This window comes from Hydra vulgaris, chromosome 11, assembly GCF_038396675.1.
Source record: "Hydra vulgaris chromosome 11, alternate assembly HydraT2T_AEP".
NCBI lineage: Eukaryota > Metazoa > Cnidaria > Hydrozoa > Anthoathecata > Hydridae > Hydra > Hydra vulgaris.
This window is the reverse complement of record NC_088930.1, coordinates 50,057,159-50,071,614: the sequence shown is the minus strand read 5'-3', so window position 1 is coordinate 50,071,614 and position 14,456 is coordinate 50,057,159. Positions and strand designations below refer to the sequence as shown.

Below are 14,456 nucleotides of genomic sequence, written 5' to 3'. Positions count from 1 at the left end.
TATGTTGAGTTTGCGGTCATTATAAGGAATAATCGCGTATCTATAAAATAAAAAATCTTAAAATTTTATTTAAAATTTTAGAAATCTTTTTTGCTAAACTATTATTTTTTTGCTATAAATATATAGGCAAGATTGAAAAAATTTCAAAGTTTAATATGCTGAGTAGAGGTCTTAAACCCCCCAAAACAAAACTGATGACAGCGCACTTAACCACTGAGCTATCAATGAAATGCATTTTGCAGAAAAACAAACCAAATTGTAAGTCTCTTATAAGCTTTACGTATGCGTAAAAGGTGCACATTTTAAGTTTTTTGTTCTTGAATGTTTTTTTCAGAATAAATTATTTTACTAAAAAACGTTCAAGTAAATAAGGAATAGGCATATAAATAATAGGTGAGAAATAGATATGTATAGAAGTGGTAGGTTTGTTAAAGACCCATATGTTACGGATGCGGAAAGCTAGGATATATAAAAAAAAAAGTAGAGAAAAGTTCGATTTGGAACAGACTTATAAAGACTCGTATTTTTACGGGCCTGATCTCAGCTTGTCTTTATTAATTTTTTTTTTTTTTTTTTTTAATTTAGGTGCCCCAAGAAGTCCAAACGGTCTTGTCACAGAGCACCGCGGAAGTGCATTTAACCAGGAAGTTCACGCTCCTTCCTTACCGCGACGCGAAAATTTGTCCAGATCTCGTTTCGAACCTGGACCTCCAGCTTATAAAGCAAGCGCTCTAACCACTGCGCCACAGCCGCACAATTTATTAATGCTTAATTTTCCTTTCTTTCCTTTTTCTTTTATTTGAAATTCTTTCTATGTTTTATTTATAGTTTTTTTTTGGTATTTGTTTTTTTTAGGTGTCACTCCACAGACTCGTTTTTAACTATATGAGTAACACCTAAACTTATTTATATGAGTTTATAAAATATTATTTAAGTTTTCATATTTTATGGTTAAATAAATGGATTAAGTAGAATTGAGGAAAGAATTGCTGAATGACCCATTACATTAAGATGATATCTTGTAGTGACTTCACTTGTGGCTTTTATTAATCCGTCCCCTGATATTGACAGGTGCAGCTCATCAGGTCCTTTTTTTTTCTTATTATTAATAGTACAGAGAAAATTTTATCTTACTTCCTTACCAGATACATTGAAAAATTAATCATTAGATTAATTGAACTCAAAACTTGTTGATTCTATATTAGAATCAGAGACAACTTGATTTTCAAATAAATTTTTATCCTCTATGAACATTTTTAGTTTTTTGTCTAACTCATTCCAAAGTTTAATTCTTTTTCAGTAAATTATGTCAATATCCTCAGTTATATACATTTTTTTAGTCAATTTTTGGACGGTTAAGAATTTAATGTCCTCTTTAATAACATCAGGTGATCTATTGCAATCAGCTTTGATTTTCATTACAATAATTTTGCAGCCTATGTCAAAAAGTTCATTTGAAGTTTTTTTATAGTCATTCACAAGAGTAGAAAGATTTTCTTTTGAAGAAAGGTTCATCTAATATGAAAAAAGACACAATTTACACATTTACAACTTTAAAAGAGGTTTACAGTTAAAATAAAAATAAAAAAGTTATATATTGTAAACATAAAAATCTTACTCTTTAAGATCTATTTTCACCAGATATTTACTAATTCCTTGACAAGACAACCTTTAATACCTGTCTCACATTTTACACCAGGAGTTGACATTTTAGCTGATACCCTCCTTTTTCCATGGAGTAACTAATATTTTATTTTTTTGAATTATGCCTTAATTGCTTTGAGTAAATAGAATGGCAATATCTCCTTAAAATGTCACCATTTATGAGCAACTGGTATTTAGACTCTCTAAAATAAATCTGTTCAAAAAACGCAATAGTACCACACTGCTAAATTTCTTTTGGATATCTTAAAATTTTTTTACAACTTCTTCTTCTGCATTGTTTATTTTTTGTTTTCTTATTACTATTTATTTATATATCTAAAAAATATAACCTTTTCTGTTATATTAATATAAAGTATTATATTCAAATCTGTAATAGTATTTAAAAAAATAATACTGGCTTATTTATAAGTTCAAAATAGATAAATGAGAAAGAGATGGAAATGTACCATTTACGTGGAAAACCATATAAAAAATACAAAAATGCCTGTTTTTCATTTTTTACGCCTAATACTTTTAAAGGTCCATAAACCCTTATATTTGGTAAAAATGCTTAACTTTATGCATATAACCACGATAAATTTAGGACCCCAAATTTTTTTTGGGACCCTAATATATATATATATATATATATATATATATATATATATATATATATATATATATATATATATATATATATATATATATATATATATATATATATATTAGTAAAAACACTTATCTAATTTATTTTTTCGACAGGCTGTTTCTGCTTGTGTTGGTTCATTGGGAATTCAAATAACAGAAAAAATATATTTCAAAGAAAGTTAGGAATTGTTATAATGAATTATATAATAACTGCAGTTATTTTGCAACCAGGAAGTTAAATTAACTAAATTAAAATTAAAAAAACTAATTATGAAAAGAATTCTTATGAATTGGGATAACTTTAGTTTGGTCATTCTATTAGGATAATTAGGGTATTAGGATATTTTAATAATAATTATATTTAATAATTTTTTAAAAATGTTAGTATGAAGAACGCATTTGTAAAAATATTTTTTGATAAACATTTTCTATTCATAGAGCATTCAATTTTTTGTTTGCAATTACAACTCAATGTGTTTTTTTTCAATGGTATTTATATTAACCAATGCAACATTGTGGCCTTTTATAATTCTCTCTATAGTTTTTGTACTTTAATATTATTTCTGTTAAAGATTTTGCGCAATTTATTAGAGGGAGGGAAATGTTTGTCTTTTAATTTTAAAAACGTTTTTCCAATATTTGTTGAAACGTTTTTGCTGTACCACAAATTTAATTTGGTTGAACCAAATTATAATTCTGTTTCACCTTTTTGCAATTTTTGTTTCAAATTTTAGAACAAAATTTTTAAATCCGCTTTTTTTAAGACCATCTTTATACACACCTTTAGAAAAGTTAAAAATATTTTATTTTAAAAAGTTTTAATTTAAGCTATTTTTAATTGAAATAGTTTGTTTTAAGATTTGAGGGGGATGATTTGAATTTATATTATATACAATAATTCATCATTTGATTTTTTATAAGGCCTATAAGAATTTTTTGAGAGGTTAAATGTGACATCAAAAAAGTTTACAATTTTTGAATTAATATTTATTTTAATTTAAAAGCCAGTGTTTATGAAAACTTATATATTTTTTTGATTTTGTGAAGTTGAGGCACTGATTTTACTTTGCATTATTATTAAGCCATCATTGTAATACATGCCTAATTGATTATAATGAACCATTCTAGTGGGAGTTTAAAATATGGAAGATGAAATGTAGAATACAATCTATGAACCTACAGAAAGAGAAATAGCCTGTAGAAGAAAATATTAGATAAGTATTTTTACTAATTTATTATTGCTCTGTTCTTTAAAAACATTAAGCACTCTGTTTGTACTAAGTATGGTTCATAAGTTTTTTTGAAACGTCTACTCCAATCCCCTGAATGCATTCAACATCGTAGAGTACCACTTGGTTTAAAAAGTTTTAGAATAATTTTAAAGGTCTTCTTCTAGACCTTATATATATATATATATATATTAAACATATTTTAAATGGGTTTTTAATATTATCAAAAGCAAGTAAGCATGTTTTTGGTTTTTTAACAGTATTCTTTATTTTCTGGCAACTCGCAACTTAATTAGTGAATGCCTGCAGCTTTGTTAGAAGTAACAATTTTTTAAAAAACAGTTTTGTAAATACTATTGACACTAAAAATTGAAGTTTTTTCTGTCATGTTGTATTGTTGTAATGCTTGTATTGAATGTACATTTCTATATAAATACTAATGTTTGTATTGAATGTTTATTTCTAGTTATATAGTAATGTTTGTATTGAAATAAATGAAAATTTTAAAGTTTAATTTTAACTGTTAAGTGAATTACAACTATTCTGCTTTTAACCAGCTTCTAATCAAAACAATATTTTCTTCTACTTTTTTGAACTGATTTTGGTTTAATTGATTTATGTTTAAGCAAAATAATATATAATTTCATTTCAAATATATCAGAAAATATATTTATATTTAAACAAAATAATTTTTGCTTTTTCTTATCTGTATCTTCCATTTTTCTTTTACATCCTGATAAACTTTCAACTAATTCATTTCTTGTTGGTGAGTCAGTCAATACCAGAGACTTAGAACTTTTTTTGTGTGTGTGCACTCATTAAAGAGTTCTCTGAAGTGCTTTAACCCCAAAATTTAATTTTACCACTGAAGCCTTGCAGCAATTTCTTGTCCCAGTAAATAGTCATTAGATATTTATTTCTTCAAAAGTTTAAAAAATTTTCAAAGTTAAATAAAAGTTTTATATAATCTTTAAATTATCTATGTTATACATTTTAAATTTTTATTATAAATTTGTTTTAAATTTTAAATAATTTTGAGCTTGATATATTGTACAGTTTTTTAATTACTTGTTTAACTGATTGTTCTTGTTATAATACGATACGTCTTAGGACCTCAGCCTGAAAACAGTTTTGACAATACTTATGATGCTTTGATCATGATCAAAAATAGCTTTACACTCACTGTGTTTTCTTGTAACTTTTTGAAAGTTCTTTACTCACTGCATTTTCTTGTAATTTTTTTTTTGTTTTCTTTCTTTCTTGTGTTTTTTTCTTACGCTATTATGATTAGATTCTCAAAATTGGGTTTGTCAGCACAATGGTATAAATTTAAGGAAAGAGTTGATCTTTTGTAATATATATATATATATATATATATATATATATATATATATATATATATATATATATATATATATATATATATATATATATATATATATATATATATATAATGTTTAGTAATTTTTTAAATTATTAAAGAAGTATTTAAAAAATTTATGTTATAAAATAGTAGTAGCAGTAAAAATTAACTCAAAAAACCAATATGGTTTAAATTTTAAATAAAACAAACAATTTAAGGTGAATGTGCAAATTTTAAGATATTTAAATGTAAGTAGCTGATTATCATGAGCTTAGAATCTTGTGAGTTTATTCAATTCAGAACTACTAAATAAGTTACAGCTTTTGCTAAAAAAAAAATTATAGCCCTGTAGGCGGGTTCTACAATATAGAGAATTTAATATTTCTGCAAAGGGTTGATCAAATCTGTATATGTTTTATTAGTGATTATTTGTGTTTATAACCTAAAAAAATAAAATGTTCAATTTGTGTTATCAATAAATCTAACTAAATAGTTAAAAAGGAGTTAATAATTAAGAGATTTTGTTGGACTCTTTTGAGAGCAATGGAAAAACTAGAAGCATAATAAAACGCGAGGATAAAACTTAGACTATAAATTAATAATAGTGGCGTTAATTGGGCAAAAACATGGAGAGGGGGCTAATTTTTAAACAAAATTGACTCAATTCAAAATTATACGTAAACTATTTTTTCTTATTTTTTCATTTAACAAAATGATTTTGTTTTATTAAAAAAACAACTTTGCTTTGGTTTTGGTAATTAGTATTTATAGCGATTAAAGAAAACCAAAGAGATAATTTGGTTTAATTTAAAGTTGACTATCGGAAATAGAAAATTTGAATTTAAAAGTTTATATAAAGAGTACCCTTGTTGTGGCATATGAATACAAATTAATAGCAATGAAATTTAAGGAAAATATTCAAAAGTTTACGAATAAGTTATTAATATTTCAAAGACTTTGTTAGATTTATAAGATGTTTATGAGAGATGCTTAATGAGATTGAAACTACATTTGATGATAATTGGTTAGAAACAAATTTAATAAATGTTCAGCCAGTATAAATTTTGTGTTCGAAATAATTTATATTCATAATTTCATGAACATGGTGAGAGTATTAAAGAAGAACGCGGTAATAGTGTAGTGGGAGAGCGCTCGCCTCAAGCAAAAAGTTCCGAGTTCGATCCCCATCACTTCCCTGGTAGTACCGCACTCAACTTGTTTCTCCGCGCAGCAGCCTTGTTCGTCAAGTTTCGTGTTTCGGAGTTATAGAGTTGAGAGAGGGTTGTTACAATATAAAGTAGCCTCCTCGATTGTAGTGGCCTCTCGACCTTGGAGAGGTGAAAAATAAAAATAAAAAAAGAGATAAAAAAAGAGTAAAACATACTGAATGAAAGTGTTCAAAAGATAGAAGAAACAAACACCACAGGTTTGTAATTCTTTTACTTGGCTCTACTAGCAGTGGACTTGATTTTCTTGTGGCATGCCATAAAATGTCTAATTTAATTGCAAACGCTACTTTTTTTAAATTTTAAGCATATTGAAAATGTATTTTAACTATGTAAATAAAATTATTTTACAAATACTAAAATCTTTCGGTACAACTTTGATTTTTTTTAATTTTAAAAAGTCGATGACCGACTTTGCGTAATGTGATCGAGCTAGATCAGGCCAGAAGATAAACCATTGTCTTTTTTATAATATTCTGATACTAGAGAAGTTAAGTTTTTTCTAGTATCTCTTTATAAGTGTACTGGTTGATTGCCTGCTTACTGTGATGAAATTAAAGAGGGCTCATTCCACGGGGGCTGATGAAACATGAAACTAAGAGCTTGTCTTCGTACTTTTTACGCAAATTGTATCTTACTCGGTCAGAACATTGAGAAGGATCAGCGGCATAAATCCTATCATTACCAGCTAATGCGCCATTGTTTAAGGTAAAATAGCTTTCATCATCCATAACAAAATCCAAGCTTTTATAATTTCCGTACAATTTACGACATTTAGGACGCATAGCTTTCTTCTGCTGATGGCTACGATCTGAACGGTTTGTTTTTTTAAAAGTTCGAGTATTATTCATTGTTTTTAATACTTGGGAAATTCGAGTTTGACTACAGTTAAAAACTTGAGCTACTTTCTTTTGGGAGCACCCTGACTTATTTTCAAAAAATGCAGCAATCTTTGGAATATTTTCTTTAGTAGCTACCTTAGCGATTCGACCACTTCCAACTTTTCTTTTTAGAGATCCATTCTCCAGTTTTACGATTTTATTGTAAGCAGTTGATCTGGGTAAACCCCATTCCATAAACTGCTTAGCAACAAACGCTTAACCTTTTTCTCGATTTTTTTGGAAAAAAATTTCCATAATTTTTTCGAGATCCTTTACTTTGACCAATTTATTTTCAATATTTAAATAATATTTTTAACTTAATTAAATTAAATTTAAATAGATTATAAAATCCTCTTTCAAATAAGTATAAAGGTTTTTTGCGTGCATGAAATTAATTACATAGTAAATGCAATTATAATTTGTCCGAATTTTTATTTATAGGGTGATATCTTTTGCAATTTATCATCCTTTATTGACCTGCTCAGGTTTTTTTTTAGAAATATGATGAAAAGTTTGACGATGATTATTGTTTACTTCAGAGTAACCTTTGTTTCTTGTGTTTTTATTTATATTGAATATTAAATCCTGTTTTAATTTTTAATTTTTAATATATTGATCTATATAGTTTTTTTGTTCCTCAAAATTCTTTTTGGGTAGCGGGCTGCTGGCGCAGTCATCCCCAACTCTTCCTAGCTGTTTATATCATCTAAAAATATCTTAGTTTTTTGTATAAAGAAGGTTGGAGAGAAACGGACCACCAAAATCTTTGAAAAATCTTGTAGTCAGTTTAATTAATAGTGGAGATTTCGGCACCAAATAAAATCATCATTCTTTTTATCAACTTTAGAAACCATACCAGGTCAGCAAATTACTTCTTATTTTCAAAATAGGTATTACAACATCATAACACACTTTTGGTTTTCGTAACAATTTTTTTAATACGCTTTTTTTTTGGCAATTGGAATAAATTTATACCTACAAAATTAAAATTAAAAATTACCAAAATATAACAGGTTAAATTAGTGAGACTATTTAAAGTAAAATTAAAAATTCGTTTTAAGGTAATCCACCCATAGGGTACCTTGTACACTCTATGAGCATCATTAAAAAAGTAAATTAAAAGTATAAAACATAGAGAAAAGACAGATTTTAACTTGATATAATAACAAATTATTAATTGCAACCAAAATAATGCATCCAATGGTCCAAATCACATTTTAGAAGACCAGATAATATATCGTTTTAAGTGTCATTTTTGAGCGTCAATAAATAATGGCTTTGTATCTTTGTATCTTTATATTTGTATCTCCTCGTATTACATTTACATAAATTTTTTAAAAATTGACAATATTTTTATTTATTTAACTTTTATTTCGCTGATTAAACAATATTACAATTTTTCATATAAAATAAATAACATCGTAAACATAAAAAACCTTTATAAAAAACGTTTTTAATCTTTTTAATTTATAATATCTATATACTGTTATAATCAGTCAGGGACTCAAAGAAGGTAAGGATGATGCGTTTATCATCACAACCTTTTCATAGAGCCCCTTTAGTCACTATTGAAATAAAAATGAAAAAACACTTTAATTTTTAAAGAAAAATAAAAAATTTAATAAAATTAAAACACATAAGAAGAAAAAAATAAAAAATAAATAAAAAGAAAAAATACAAAAAAAATCTGAAAACAAGTACTGTAATAATATATATATCAGGAATTAAGGAATTATACTATAAATAATAAAATAAATGATATTTAAATTTGTTTATGACGCAATGGAGTACTATTCTAAATTTTTAGGGCCCCCTAAAAATGCTGTATCAAGTTACCCCACACTTTCTAGTAAAAAACAATCGCTTTATTTTAAGTACCAACTTGTTTTTCCAATGAGCTTTAAAAATGAGCTTATGAGTTTTAAAAAGCAATAAATTACTTTGTCATCAAAAAAACACAAATTTCGACCCCTCGCAGATTTGATGATGCAAATGATATAATTTTTTTTTAAACATAGTTTTAGTAGTAACTGTTTCACTATATGAAAGTGGTTGTCACAAGTTTAAAGATGCCTCCTCAATTACAATGTTTCATGGTGCCCCATGTGTCATGGTGCCCGACACTCCCCTACTAATTTAAAATAAATTCTTTGGTGACGGTATTAAAGAAGAGTACAACATACTCACTGGAAGTGTTCAAATGATAGAAGTAATAAACACCACAGGTTTGTAATTCTTTTACTTGGCTTTACTAGCTGTGGACTTAATATAAATGTCAAGTTCTTGTCGCATGCCATAAAATGTTGATTTCTAATTTTATTGTAAACGCTGGTTTAGACTTTTTGTAAATTTTAGGCATTTAGAAAATATATTTCAATTATTTAACTAAATATATTTTATAAATACTAAAATCCAAAAATGTTGTTAACATACAAAAGTTTTTTTAAAATGGTTTGAAATAGTTTTACGAAAATTTATTTTGAAAATGTTGTTTAGCTTTATTAAAATTCAAAAAACCTTTAATTACTTTGGATTGTCAGTTACTCGTTCAATGACAGGTATTATATATTTTTTATTATTTTTGCAAGTATCATTTTAAAATTAATTTTATTATTACAAAAGCTCTCATTTTGTTATTTTTTAGCTGTGCATCGAACTTTTCTCGACGCATGTCGTTCAGTTATTATTTGGTTGTGTAGTATAATAGTATGCCATTCGACTAATGGGGTTTGTGATTTAGTTATAAAATACAGCATTTAATTGCTACTTTTTTTAAATTATTGTTTATAAAATTGTAAAGATATTAAAGACTTAATTTCTACACTTATGCATTTTTGGATTATTTTTTAACAATTTAGTTTAAAATGACACTGTATTATGATATCCTTTATATTTTATCATACGTTATAGACTTATTCAAGTTTTTTTTTTAGAAATATGGTGAGAAGTTTAACAATGATTATGGTTTACTTCAGAGTCAACTTTATTTCTTGTGTTTTAATTTGAATTGAATATTAAATCCTGTATTTTTTTAAATATATTGATCTATATAGAAGTTTTTTCGTTTCTCAAATTTTTTTTAGGTAGCGGACTGCTGGCGCAGTCTTCCCGAACTCTTTTAGCTGTTTGATCAAGTCCTATATTTATCTAAAAATATCATATGGTGAGTTTCCACTCACAAAAGGAACGAAAAAATGATCACGTGAGCATGCGCAGTTTTTGTTCAGACAAATTAAAATTTTTACGCATGCTCACGTGATTCTTTATTCCTTTCCATTCCTGTTCCCGTAGAAAAACGGATGGGTGGAAACTCGCCTTTAGTTGATTGTATAAAGAAGTTTGGGGAGAAACGGAAAAAACTACCAAAGTCTTTGAAAAATCATGCAGCCAGTTTAATTAATACTAATTAAATAAAAACTATATTTGACTTTTATAAAAAGTTTACTTTTTGTTATAATTAATGTAATTTGTATTTTATTTGTTTTTAAACTTTTTTTCTTTATTTTAATGAATATTGAAATCAATTGGCATGTTGATTAATAAGACGAAAAAAATTAGATTTAAAAACTGGACCTTAATTAAATTTGGTTTATAAAGGTAGTCCGGTTTTCCTCACCAAACGCTTCAGCATTTTAAAACGTTATCATTTTTAGTTGATGGGTTTCTACTTTTTTTAATTGGAACTGCAATATACAACCAGTTGTTTGACTTCTTATGGATACCCGTAAAAAGAACAGAACATAAAATACACTCAAACGCACAACAATCGAAGGTTTTTTTAATTTTTTTATATTTATATGTATATATAATTGAAATTGTTTTTTATTAAAGATAATTTAAAACTTGAAAACGATTTTAGGTAATTAATAGCGATATTAAAAAATGCGATGCAACTGATAATGAAACTAATGAACACAATGGTTTCTTAGATGATTAGAACTACAATGATTTCTTGATGACTTGACACATGCGGGCAAACAAACGCGTACATTCATAGAATTTTAGTAATTTCTATAAAAGCTCCTGAAACTTATATAAATTTTATGTTTTTGTAAGAAATGTTTTGTTATTCAAAGGCACCTTTTAAATTGTGTACATGCATACATATTTACACATACATCCATACATGCGTTTATTCCTACATATATACACATGCACAGAGTAGACTTTTATAAAAATTGATTTTAGTTATGTAACTTATTATGCAAATTTGACAAAGTTGCATCAAAATTATAATGAATTTATTTTTATATCAAATTTTTTTGTATCTAATTTTATTTGGGCTCACATTAAAACTTCGATGAAGAAGGCAACTGGAAACCATCTTATTTATAAGTATTCCCTTTACACTTTTTAGTGACAACAGTGCAAGGTGATATAATTTCTTGTTAAAAAAGGTAACAACTTTACTACATTTTTTAAGAGTTTTTGAAAATACGGACATTTCCAAGCATTTATTTAGCTAACAATATTTGGAAGCAATTAGAATATTTAATTATTAGAATGAAAGGCTACTTATGAAACAAATTTCTACGTAAAATATTGACCACTTGAGCGGAAATGTAGCTCTCTGACGATAAATGTTATCTAAATTTATAAACTTATGTGACATTTATTAAAAATCTCTATGAAATTTAAAAAGTTTATCTGATAAGTTTAACTAGCTTAAGAATTCATAAAAGCTCAACTCTAAATCATTTACTCATAAGACAATATATATTATTATTTTCACCCCTACCGCTGTTGTACCAAGTTGTTCCTTAAGTTTTGTTGTTCAAAAAGAACAACATAATTTTAGTCTTTGAAATATCTCCTTGAATATCAAATCACTTTTTTTAGTGATCTTATTTAACTTTTCCATTTTTATCTGAAAGAGCCTTATCATAAAGTAAATATTTTTTTATGAATTTAATTAATACGATCATTTAATTGATTCGGTGTTTTAATCGATCGTTTACCCTGTCTATAAGTAAATGATTTAGAGTTCTTGATCAAGGTGAGATAATTTTAATTTTACTAATAATTTTTGGAAAAACTTTAACAATATTTTTCTCATCTATTCAATTTTGTTACTTTTTCAAAAATGCATAATATGAATAGGATTTTTCAAATAATAATGCCAAATTATTACTAAGTCGTGAATTGGCTTTATTTTTCGAAAAAATTTGCAACAACATGCAAATGTTCGATAAAATGTTAAATACATTTCTTGAAACCATTATTTGGCTGTAGTTGAAAGTCATCTAAAGTGAAGGGAATACAGTTGATTTTTTTTAGCAATCAGCTTCAGATTGATCTTAAAAAAACTTAAGCTGATCAGCCTTTAACAGAGACTTGTAACAGTGTAAATCAAAAAATTATTTGACGAAAAAAAGCGTGCGTACTTTATGGACGACCCCCTTCTGAAAAATTGACAAAATGGAGATGATGTCCTTTACCTCCGAGGTACAGAACTATCTAACTAATAATGTTTCAAACTTTTTATTGTAATAATAATAATAATCATAAAATAATCATAAAAGTATGTATAAATATATTTTTCGTTCAGTTCAGGCATCACAAAATTATGAGGGTCGCAGCCTAGTCGCCCTATAGTTAAATCTGAATAAGTTAAAATTTTAAATCAAATTTGCCAATTTGATTCAAAAATCTTTTTTAAATCAAATTGGCAAATTTGATTCAACATTTTTTATATGTATGTTTACATTGTGTCACTATTTTAAACTTTCATCGAGTAATTGTTTTACTTGGTTTTTTTAATACCTGATATTTTAGCTGAAGTTGAAATATCAGGGTTAGACTAAACATAACACTAGTTTAGACAAGCACCGTTAGCACGAATCCTGATAATACCAACCTTGTTGACTCAAAAACGCTACTTATATGGGGTGATATACCTTGGTGTATGGGGTGATTTACCCTGTGATGCAAATTTTGAATTCTTTTCATTTTTTATTAACTTTTATTACTTTTATTTTAAATTAACTGGTTAAGAATTTTAATCCTTAACCAGTTAACTAATACTAATACGGCTAACTATAACTAATACGGCTGAAATTTAATCCAGAGTTTGGTGCGGTCATACGCGGTTTTTGCCATAATTATGGTAGTTTTAATTTCATGTTGTTAGTTTTTTCCTACTTAGGTCTGAAAACGTTACCAATTACTGTGATATTCGGTCACTCTTTTTCCAAATAATGGTTACACGAGTGTTCTACTATGTAATACCAACAATCTTTGTTATATTTTTTTTATTGGTACAGTTACTATTTTCATTTTATAGACCAAAATATTTATTTGCTATTTTAAGAGTGGTTTGACTTGGCTTATGCATTGCGTGAAAATATTAGTATTTTCTTAGGCATAAACTACTGTTCAAAATGGATGAAAATGTTTAAAAAAATGGTTGAAAAACTTTTATAAAGATACCTACTTGAAAAATATAAAAGTTTGGATAAATTATTGTATTATTGTTTAATCTGCCAATTTGGATGTTCAAAGCTGATAGAAAAACATCCACTTGAAGGGCAAACCACCATTGAGAAAGAACCAAATGTACTTTGCAGCAGATCCCACTGCCCTTTAGAAAAAGGTTTTCCCCACCAATCTTTTCAACTAAAGTTTAAGGAAAACCTTCATTCTTTAGCAGCAAAAGATGCCAGAGCAGCGAAATAAATTGCATCTCGAGTTATTTCCAATAAAGAATTATCCCCTGAAGGAACTATTTGACTTTCTAAAGCATCTGGTGGGCCTTTACTTACAATTACCCCAGGTAAATATTTATATTTAAACAATTTTTACACATATATTCAAAGAAAACTTTAAAAAAAAGAGACAAGATTTTTGGAAAGTATATTTTTAACAAGTTTCTAACAAGACTATCAAAAAACGGATTAAAGAAACATGATGGTCAAAACTGTAAACCAAACATAAAGCAGCAAGATAGTAGAGTTCGATTCCCAACATTCTTCACATATTTGAAGTATTCAAAAGTTTCAATTTAGTTGTAAAAGCTTGCTTTAGATTTGTCCTTGAGCCGGATTTTGCTGAAACAATTGAAAACTTCAAAAGGTGTTACTTAATGATAACTAACGCAAGCGTAACACCAAAAATCACACCGTTCTCTACGTCAAAGATTTCATCAGTCACAGAAGTTTCCCCTTGGGGCTCTAAAGTTAAAACTGCTCATCAAGACTTTTACAAACATTGGTCAAGTTGCAATAAAACAATTACAATAAGAACTGTTGATACTACATAATAAAACACTCATGTAACCTTTATTTTGAAAATAGTTATCGAATATCACAGTAAACAGTAACGTTTTGAGGTATAAGAAGCAAAAAACTAAAAATATATAAACTAAAACTACCATAAATCTTTAACCAATAAACCAATCTGACTGAAATTTTATCCAGAGTTTAGTGTAGCCATATGCTACATAAGCACCAATTTTTATCAAATTATA

General features: G+C 26.8%; 1 long non-coding RNA gene across 1 annotated transcript; it reads left to right on the top strand.

Moving 5' to 3' along the window:
• The first annotated feature begins 9,507 nt into the window (after positions 1 to 9,507).
• Positions 9,508 to 9,972, top strand: LOC136087294 (uncharacterized). Its single transcript, XR_010641695.1, has 3 exons — positions 9,508 to 9,549; positions 9,636 to 9,718; positions 9,925 to 9,972. It is a non-coding gene; the product is annotated as an uncharacterized LOC136087294 (long non-coding RNA).
• Positions 9,973 to 14,456: the final 4,484 nt, after the last annotated feature.